General features: G+C 46.9%; 1 pseudogene; it reads right to left on the bottom strand.

Moving 5' to 3' along the window:
- Positions 1-3,802: 3,802 nt before the first annotated feature.
- On the bottom strand, positions 3,803-9,190 carry LOC112918165 (small nuclear ribonucleoprotein-associated protein B'-like; annotated as a pseudogene).
- Positions 9,191-10,914: the final 1,724 nt, after the last annotated feature.

Raw genomic sequence — 10,914 nt, 5'->3', positions numbered from 1 at the left:
CGATGTATTTCCCCCTCAGGACTGCTTTTGCTGCATCCCAAAGATTTTGAACAGTTGTATCTTCATTCTCATTAGTTTCCATGAACCTTTTTAATTCTTCCTTAATTTCCTGGTTCACCCTTCACCCTTTCATCTTTTAGCAGGATGGTCCTTAACGTCCACATGCTTCAAATCCTTCCAAACTTCTTCTTCTGATTTACTTCTACTTTCAAAGCATTATGTCTCCAAAATATGCAGGAGACAATCCCAATCTTTTGGTATCGGTTCAGACCTGATTTGTGACCCACAATGTGGTTTATTCTAGAGAAACTTCCATGTGCACTTAAGAAGAATATGTACTCAATTGCATTTGGATGTAAAATTCTGTAGATATCTGTGAAATCCATCTGGTCCAGTGTGTCACTTAAAGCTCCTGTTTCTTTGGAGATGTTCTACTTAGAATACCTGTCGACTGTAGAAAGCGCTACATTCAAGTCACCAAGTATAACTGTATTATTATCTAAATATCTCTTAACTCTCATTATTAATCAATTGATATACTTGGCAGCTCCCACATTCAGGGCATAAATATTGATGACTGTTAACTCCTCTTGTTGGATAAGTCCTGGAAGTATGATACAGTGTCCCTCTTCATCTCTCACTACAGTCTTGGGGATAAACTTTACTTTATCTGATATAAGGTTGGCTACCCCTGCTTTTTTTGAGGACCATTCGAATGGCAAATGATTCTCCAACTAGTTATTTTCAGGCTGTAGGTGTCCTTCTGTCTAAAATGAGTCTCTTGTAGACAGCAAATAGATGGGTCCTGCTTTTTTATCCAGTCTGACACCCTGTGCCTTTTGATGGGGTCATTAAGCCCATTCACGTTCAGAGTTACTATTGACAGATATGAGTTTAGTGCCATCATGATACCTAGTCAGTCTCTGTTTTTGTGGATTGTTCCCTTGCACTTCCTCTTTCTTTTACAGAGTCCCTCTTAATATTTCTTGCAGAGCTCGCTTGGTGGTCACATATTCTTTCTGTTCCTACCTGTCTTGGAAGCTCTTTATCTCTCCTTCTATTCTGAATGAGAGCCTTGCTGGATAGAAGATTCTTGGCTGCATGTTCTTCTCATTTAGGGCCCTGACTATATCCTGCCGGGTCTGTGTGGAGAGGTCTGCTGTTAATCTAATATTTCTCCCCATAAAAGTTAAAGATTTCTTGTCTCTTTCTGCTTTAAGGATCTTCTCTTTATCTTTGGAATTTGCAACCTTCACTATTAAATGTCAAGGTGTTGAGCGGTTTTTATTCATTTTAGGTGGGGGGGGGGAATCTCTCTATTTCCTGGATCTGAATGCCTGTTTCCCTTCCCAGATTAGTTAAGTTTTCAGCTATGATTTGTTCAAATACATACTCTGTACCTCTGTGCCTTTCGGCGCCCTCAGGAACCCCAATTAAACATAGATTTTTCTTTCTGAGGCTGTCATTTGTTTCCCTTAACGTATCCTCATGATCTTTTGTTTTTCTCTTTTTTCCTCAGTTTACCTCTTTGCCATCAATTTGTCTTCCATGTCACTCACTCGTTCTTTATTTCTCCCCCCCCCCCCCCCCCCGTCTTCCTACCTTGATAGAAGCACGAACTCTTCTCACTGTAGCATTCCAGCTGTTCTCTCTTTAAATCTCCTCAGGCCGAATTCCTACATTTTCAGGATAATTTCAAACTTATCCAGGGAAATTGGTAGGGACAGGAGACTTGGGGACCCTACTTCTCCGACATCTTGCCCCCTCCCCCCTATAGTTCTTTTGAGTACATACCTAGGAGTGGAATTGCATGGTCAAATGGTAATTCTACGTTGAAATTTTCGTGAGAAACTGCCAGATTATTTTCCACACTGCTTGAACCATTTTAACAACTGCATGACCGATGTATAAGGACTTTACTTTCTCTACATCCTCATCAACATTTGCTTGATTACAGCCATCCTACTGTGTGCGAAGTAATGTCTCTTTTTTTGTATACTTTTTTATTTGAGTTCAATTTGCCAACATATAGCATAACAGCCAGCGCTCATCCCGCCCGGTGCCCTCCTCAGTGCCCATCACCCACTCACCCCCACCCCCCGCCCACCTCCCCTTCCATAACCCCTTGTTCGCTTCCCAGAGGTAGGAGTCTCTCATGTTCTGTCTCCCTCACTGATATTTTCACTCATTGTCTCTCCTTTCCCCTTTATTCCCTTTCACTATTTTTTATATTCCCCAAATGAATGAGACCATATAATGTTTGTCCTTCTCCGATTGATGTATCTCATTCAGCATAATACCCTCCAGGTCCATCCATGTTGAAGCAAATGGTGGGTATTTGTAGTTCCTAATGGCTGAGGAATATTCCATTGTACACAGACCACAGCTTCTTGATCCCTTCATCTGTCCATGGACACCGAGGCTCCTTCCACAGTTTGGCTGTTGTGGACATTGCTGCTAGAAACATCGGGGTGCAGGTGTCCCGGCATTTCACTGCATCTGTAAACTGGAACAGGAAGAAATAGAAACCTGAACCGGCCAAAAACCAGGGAGGAAATTGAAGCAGTCATCAAAAACCTCCCAAGACACAAAAGTCCAGGGCCAGATGGCTTCCCAGGGGAATTCTATCAAACATTTAAAGCAGAAACCATTCCTATTCTAAAGCTGTTTGGAAAGATAGAAAGAGATGGAGTACTTCCAAATTCGTTCTATGAGGCCAGCATCACCTTAATTCCAAAACCAGACAAAGATCCCACCAAAAAGGAGAATTACAGACCAATATCCCTGCTGAACATGGATGCAAAAATTCTCAACGAGATACTAGCCAATAGGAAGGATCCAACAGTACATTAAGAAGATTGTTCACCATGACCAAGTGGGATTTATCCCCGGGACACAAGGCTGGTTCAACACTCGTAAAACAATCAATGTGATTCATCATATCAGCAAGAGAAAAAACAAGAACCATATGATCCTGTCAATAGATGCAGAGAAAGCACTGGACAAAACACAGCATCCATTCCTGATCAAAACTCTTGAGAGTGTAGGGATAGAGGGAACATTCCTCAGCATCTTCAAAGCCATGTAGGAAAAGCCCACAGCAAATATCATTCTCAATGGGGAAGCACTGGGAGCCTTTCCCCTAAGATCAGGAACACGACAGGGATGTCCACTCTCACCACTGCTATTCAACATAGTCCTGGAAGTCCGAGCCTCAGCAGTCAGGCAACAAAAAGACATTAAAGGCATTCAGATGGGCAAGGAAGAAGTCAGACTCTCCCTCTTTGTGGAAGTGATATCCCTTTGAGGTTTCATTTGCATTTCCTGGATGACTAATGAGTTAAAGGACCTTTTTTCATATGCTTTTTGGAGATTTCTGTATCTCCTTTGGAGAAATTTCCATGCAGATCCTTTGCCTATTTTGATTTGTCTTTATTTAAGCCCAGGTGGAGCCCAAAGCAGGGCTTGAACTCATGACCCTGAGATCAACACCTGAGCTGAAATAGAGTCAGATGTTTAGCCGACTGAACCACCCAGGCGGCCCCCTTTGCCCATTTCTTGAATTGAGTGATCTTCTTTCACTTTTATTTTGGTATGATTAACAGATAAAAGCGTTGCATATATTTAGGTTGTACAATGTCATGTTTTCTTTTAAGGTGTCATAATTTGAGGATTTAGTTTTTACATTTACATTATTCGGAATACTTTATTATAGACTAGTTTCACAGGCCACAAGGAAGTAAAAGGACTACATACAGCCTCACAGGAAACAGGCAGGGTGCTGAGGAGGGCTAAGATGAGTCTAGGGCCTTAGCGGGTGTATTCCAGGCGGAGGGGGCCCTGCAAGGGAAACCAGACCATCCTTAGAGACTCTGAGAACAAGGGCACAACAAATAAACAGGTCTGGGGCACCCGGGTGGTCCAGCGGTGGAGCGTCTGCCTTCGGTTCAGGGTGTGACCCCGGGGTCCGGGATCGAGTCCCGCATCGGGTTCCCCGCAGGGAGCCTGCTTCTCCCTCTGCCTGTGTCTCTGCCTCTCTCTGTGTGTCTCTCATAAATAAATAAATAAATAAATAAATAAATAAATAAATAAATAAAATGTTAAAAACAAAGAAACAAACAGGTCTGTGGCAACATGGACCGGCGTGGGGGGGTGGGGATCAGGCCTCGTCATGCCTCTGTGGAGCTACTTCCATAACTCTGCCGAAGGGTCGAAGAAGGCCTCGAATCCCTGGGGGAGGGGGCATGCCCATTGGAGTTACCCATCCAGAGGGGATCCCCACTGTGGGCCCATGGGAGCCTCATGCCAGGTGGTGGGCCCATCATGCCTGGAGGGGGTGCCCTCAGCCCATGGGCTGGGGAAGGCCCCCACAGCCAGGTGGATACTGGGTTTGGGGCCCTTGCAATACTGGCCGTGGCAGCAGCTGCAGTGGCTGCGACATTCTCTTCGTCGTGTGGCCATCACGCGTTGGCATGGCCCACCAACCCTCAGCCTGGCAGACTGGCCCAGCAAGTCTTGCAGGAGCCTGGGGCGTTGGAACAGGGATTTTTGTGCCAGGAGCTGTCCCAATCCCTGGGCCCCCACAGCTCGAGCAAGTGGCTCTCCGGCCATGCCAGGACCTTTGGGAGAAGATCCCTCTACTGCCACTGAGGCTGGGTTCCCCCTGCAGGCAGTACCAGGCCCAGGACTCACTTCCCTGCTCTTGCTGCTTGGTTTGAGTTCTCCGGCGAGGCCTCCCTGACCTCCTCGCAGTCACAGAGGAGCAAATTCACAGGCTTGTTGAAGGCCTCGAAGGCGCTAATGAAGAGATGCGCCCCATCCTGTAGGGGACACGCTGCAGCGTCTTGCTGCTCTTGCCCACAGTCACGGGGGTGGCTCTGATGCCTCCAATTCCCGCTGGGTTCCTGGGTTCCCCTGGGCGCAGCCCGCTTCCTGCCACCACCCCCAGGTGCGTGGCCACAGATGACGTGGGGCGGGGTACAGGCTACTTTCCACCCCGTGCCGGGCTCTTGAGTTCACCTGAGGACTTAAGATATGAGTGGACACATACAGTTTTTTTCTGTGTGTGGTGAGAACACTTAAAATCGATTCTTCCAGCAAACTCCAAGTATACAATTTTATTGACTATGGTCACCATGCTGTACATTGGCTAATCTCTCATATGACTGCAATTTTGTGCCCAGTGACCAACTAATTTCCGCCACCCCCAGTCCCTGGCAACCACCATCGTTCTCCTCTCTGGTTTTATGAGTTCGGCGTTTTCAGATTCCACATATAAATGAGATCGCGCCTCTTTGTCTCTGTGTGCAGGGCGTATTTCACGCGGCAAACGGGTCTCCGGGTTCATCCAATCGTCACAAATGGCATTTACGACTAAATAAGATCCCATTGTATAAACACCACATTTTCCTTATCCGTTCACCCGTCAGTGGACACTTAGGCCTTGTTCCCATACCTTCTGTTATTAATTATGCTGCAATAAACAGGGGAGTGCATATATGTCTTTGAGATCCTGACTTCATTTTCTATGGATATATACTCAAAAGGCGGGTTGCTGGATCATTCAGTCACTCTATTTTTAATTTTTTTGAAGAATCTCCATACCGGTTTCCATGATGGCTAAACCAACTTCTATTCCCCAGCGTACAAGTGTTCCCTTTATCTACACCCTCGCCAGCACTTGCTATCTCCTGCCTTTTTTTAAAAAAAGATTTTTAAAAGCAAACTCTACACTCAACATGGGGTTCAGACTCATGACCCCAAGACCAAGAGTTGCACACTCCACCAGCTAAGCCAGCCAGGTGCCCCATCTCTTACCTTTTTACTAATAGCCTTCCTAACAAGTGCGATGTGATATTTTGTGGTTTTGTTTTGCATTTCCCAGCTCTTCATATACATGTTGGCCATTTGTATGTCTTTTTTGGAAAAATATTTCTTCAAGTCCTTTGCCCATTTTTTAACAGGTTATTTTTTTCTGTTTTGTTTGCTCCTGTTGCATTTGTTCCTTATATATTCAGGACACTAATTTCTTTTTTTTAAAGATTTTATTTATTTAATCATGAGAGAGAGAGAGACAGAGAGAGAGAACAGAGGCACAGAGACACAGGCAGAGGGAGAAGCAGGTTTTATGCAGGGAGCCCGACGTGGGACTCGATCCCGGGTCTCCAAGATCAGGCCCTGGGCTGAAGGTGGCACTAAACCGCTGAGCCACCTGGGCTGCCCAGGACACTAACTTCTTATCAGATATATGATTTGCACATTTTCTCCCATTCTGTAGATTACATTTTTCTTTTCTTTTTAAAAATATTCTATTTATTTATTCAGGAGAGACACAGAGAGGCACAGGCACAGGCAGAGGGAGATGCAGGCTCCCTGCGGGGAGCCGGATGCGGGACTCAACCCCGGGTCCCCAGGATCACACCCTGGGCCAAAGGCAAATGCTCAACTGCTGAGCCACCCAGGCGTCCCTATATTTTCATTTTGTTGATGGTTGGCATTGCTGTATAGAAGCTTTTTAGTTTGATGTAGTCCCACTTGGTTTTTTTGCAGTTTTCTTGTGCTTTTGGTGTCATAGCCAAAAAATCATTACCAAGACCAATATCAAGGAGTTTTCCCCTGTGTTTTCTTCTAGGAGTTCTGTGGTTTCAGTCTTATACTGAAGTCCTTACTCCATTTCAAGTTAATTTCCGTGTATTGCGCAATACACGGGTCTAATTTCACTCTTCTGCATGTGGACATCCAGTCTTCCCAACACCATTTATCGAGAAGACTGTCATTTCCGCATTGTGTATTCTTGGTGCTCTTGCCAAAGATTAGTTGACCATGTATGTGCAGGTTTATTCCCGGGTTCTTTATTCTAGTCTGTTGGTCTATGTGTCTGTTTTTATGCCCAAAACACCACCATGCTTTGATTCCTGTAGTTTTGTGATATCATTTGAACAAAGCCTCCAGCATTGGAGGCTTGATTGCTTTGGCTATTTGGGATCTTTAGGATATGTTATTCTATTTCTATGAAAAATGCTACTAAGGGATCCCTGGGTGGCGCAACGGTTTGGCGCCTGCCTTTGGCCCAGGGCGCGATCCTGGAGACCCGGGATCGAATCCCACGTCGGGCTCCCGGTGCATGGAGCCTGCTTCTCCCTCTGCCTGTGTCTCTGCCTCTCACTCTCTCACTGTGTGCCTATCATAAATAAATAAATAAAAATTTAAAAAAAAAAAAAAAGAAAAGAAAAATGCTACTAGGATTTTTTAAAATATATTTATTTATTTATTTATTCAGAGAGAAAGAGAGAGGCAGAGACACAGGCAGAGGGAGAAGCAGGCTCCATGCAGGGAGCCCGACCCGGGACTCCATCCCAGGTCTCCAGGATCACACCCCGGGCTGCAGGCGGCGCCAAACCGCTGCGCCACCAGGGCTGCCCTACTAGGATTTTGATAGGGATAGCATTGAATCTGTAGATCACTTTAGGTAGTGATCATCATTTTGATGAAATTAATTTAATGATACTTCTTTAATGATATTGAATAATAATAACTTAATATTAATTCTTCCAACACATGAACACAGGATATGTCTCCATTTATTTGTGCCTTTTTCAACTTCTTTCATCGGTATCTTATAGTTTTCAGTGGTACAGATTTTTTTTTAAATATTTTTTTTTTAATTTTTTTTTTTTATTTATTCGTGATAGGCACACAGTGAGAGAGAGAGGCAGAGACACAGGCAGAGGGAGAAGCAGGCTCCATGCACCGGGAGCCCGACGCGGGACTCGATCCCGGGTCTCCAGGATCGCGCCCTGGGCCAAAGGCAGGCGCCAAACCGCTGCGCCACCCAGGGATCCCCCAGTGGTACAGATTTTTTACCTCTTTGGTTAAATTTATTCCTAAATATTTTTTAATCCTCTTGTATATGGGAATGTTTGTTGTGCCCAAGATTGCAAATCCGAGAAAACCACCAAGGAGCCAACACTGATGCAAGTACATGAGGGTTTATTAACAAGCTCGAGCTTGGGTCCAAGTGTACCTGACACAGCGGAGCAGGGACTTGGACCCCGAGGGGGGTTACAGCTGGGTTTTTCTGGGCTGGTCTAGGGGATTTTCAGAAGGGGTGGAGGAATTTCTTAAGCTCTGTTTTCATTCCAATATGGGACTTTCTGTCTCTATCAAGGGAGTTCTGAGCTCTGTTTTCATTCTGATATGGGATTTTCTGTCAAGGGCATTAAGCTCTGTTCTCATTCTGTTATGGGACTGACTCTGTGTCAAGGGTGTTCTGCGGTTTTTCCTGTAAAGTTCAGCTCTTATTCACAGGGCCCTGAGATGGCTATACTTGTGCTAACGCTAAACTTGAGGTGGAATGGCCTTAATTTTCTCGGCCTCCACATTTCCGCCCCCTCAGAGGAACCTAAGGAAGGATCCAATCATGGGTCCAGGCTGGTCTCAGTAACAAGGTCCAGTGGTTGGTATTGCTGAGTACCATGATCTGAACTGCATTGACTCTGTCTTTGACAAAAGCAACTAATTTATTGATAATGTAGGGCCCGAGGGGAGGAGGAGGAGGAGGAGGAGGAGGGGGCCGGCTAGGGAAGACAACAAGGTAGTTAGCCAGGGGGAGTGATTGAACCAGGATTCGAACCAACCTTGTTGCTGTTCCCGTTCTCGTTTTCGCTTAGCCAGACTTTCCCTGACCTTTGCCATAGATTTTCGGACTCTCCCTGAATGGTCAGTGTAGAAACAGCATTCTCCGTTAAGGCAGCATGTGGATTTGCATGTTTAAAATGTAGTCACCCAAGGGAAGGTCTATTTTTTTAATGAAAAACATGATACTGTGGGTTTGAGCCCCTCTTGCTTGCAAAAGCCTCTCTACAGGATCCTGAAGGTAAAATACAGTTGTTTAGATTCATTCTGATCTCTTCAATTTTGACTCCAGCTTCACTAAAAGTAGTGGCACCAGACTCTCCCATTTAATCAACAGACCGATACCAATTCCCTGATCTCGCCTCTGATTGAGGATTCATATCATCACTTATATAACCCAATTTTCTAGTGCAGAGCACAACTGTTTCCTGTAATACCCTCCATTGCATCGCATCTCAAACATAGTCTTTCTTGCCTTTTTTTTTTTACCTCTCCTGTCGCGGCCCACCCAGGACGGCGGGCCTCCCCGCGTGGCCTGCACGTCCCCCCCCACCATTTTTCCTTGCACGCTCCTTCTGTCACTTGCCGACTGACCAGTTACACATTAGCTTAGGCCTCGCTTTCTTTCCTCTTTCTCGGCGGAGAGCAAGCCAGGGGCACGCAAGACGCAAGGCTCAGGTTCTTCCTGTGCGCAATCGCAGTGGAAGTGGTCTTTTGAGCTCATCATCTGGTGTGAAGGCCTTTTACAAGGGGAAAACGTCGCTCCTTGCCATTTTTCCTCCAGTGGAACTCGTACCCACCTGTCCTTGTGCGTGTGTGTGTGTGTGAGGCGAAGCAGGGGGCGACAGGATGACACCCCATAGCAGGGGAGGGGAGGAAGTGAGGTGACTGGGTGAGATTACTTCTCCCCTTGAGACTTCTATTACCTGCAGGTTAGATTACACGGCTGATGGGGATTGGTTCTGGCACGAAGCGACAGAGCATAAGCAACATTAGTGGGGTGAGAAGGGCGCAGTCTGAGCTTTAGGGGACTGTCCTTGTCCGGTTGGCCTTTCCATTCTGGAACAAAGTCCTGGAGAGCGGCGTGTGGGTCAGCGGCCGGACGTGGGTGTGGTGGACCCGGGGAGGAATCCCGCCGGCCTTGAGAGCGGTGGGCGTGGTCAGGATCACGCTGTAGGGTCCCTTCCAGCGAGGCTGAAGTGTCCGGTGTTGGTGTCTCCGCACGTACACCCGGTCATCCGGCCGGTATCGATGGGGGCCCGGGGGTGGCCCAGTCTCGTAGAGGGCCCTCAGCTTAGGCCACACCTGCTCATGGGCTCGTTGTAACATTTGGAGGGAGAAAAGGAGTCGGTGATCATCAAACTCAGCAAGCACCTCAGGTCTTAAATCGGGGAGAACAGGTGGAGGAAGACCGACCATGATGTGTAGGGAGTCAGTCCCATCTTATATGGGGAGTTCCTCACCCTATATAGGGCGAAGGGGAGGAGAGTCACCCAGTCCCCGCCAGGCTCCAGGGCTGGTTTAGTTCTGTAAGGTCTCCTTAATGCTGTGTTCCTCCCCTCTACCTGTCCTGAGCTCTGGGGCCTATGCGCACAACGTCATTTCCAATGCGCCCCAAGTACTAGGGCACCGCCCGTGGTACCTCAGAGAGGAATCCTGGGCCGATGTCAGATCCGATCTTAACAGGAAAACCATACCTCGGTGAGGTGGCTTCCATCCTCCTGGCTCCCAGGTGAGCACTCCGATGCATTTTGGATAGCACTCGTCGTCCTAGTTCCTCTGGCAGGATGTTGCTGGAGTCGGCGGCGGTTCCGTTTCTAATAGTCCTCCCCTCTGCCGTCAGAAGCCCCCCCTCTGCGAAGGGCTCCGTGGGTGTGGGCGGTGGCCAGGGCGCACCTGCCGTCGGGGTAGGTGTAGAGGTTTATTCATTTGCCTTCCCCCATGGTCAGCGCCTTGGATCAGTTCTGCCCGCTGAGCTGATGTTCCCGCTGCCGGCGGCCCCCGCACACCTGACGGTCCGTCCTGAGCACATCTTAAATTCCTTTCCCAGGATTTCCCTTCACAAGCCTTCTACACCTTCCTCTGCATTCAGAATTTGTCCCAAGCCATGTTTTTCAGCCAGTCTCATTTAGGACAAAATTGCTTTCTTTTACCTTGAACAAAAATATATTCCCATTTCTCATACTTTTCTTACATATCTCCTTTTCTACATACAGAGTTGCTCTCTTTATCAGTCATCAGTCTTATTTTAGCAGAGTTTTTCCATTCTTAGGATCCTTA

The sequence above is a fragment of the Vulpes vulpes genome, chromosome X (genome assembly GCF_048418805.1).
Source record: "Vulpes vulpes isolate BD-2025 chromosome X, VulVul3, whole genome shotgun sequence".
NCBI classification, from domain to species: Eukaryota; Metazoa; Chordata; class Mammalia; order Carnivora; family Canidae; genus Vulpes; species Vulpes vulpes.
This window is presented reverse-complemented; position numbering and strand designations above follow the sequence as displayed.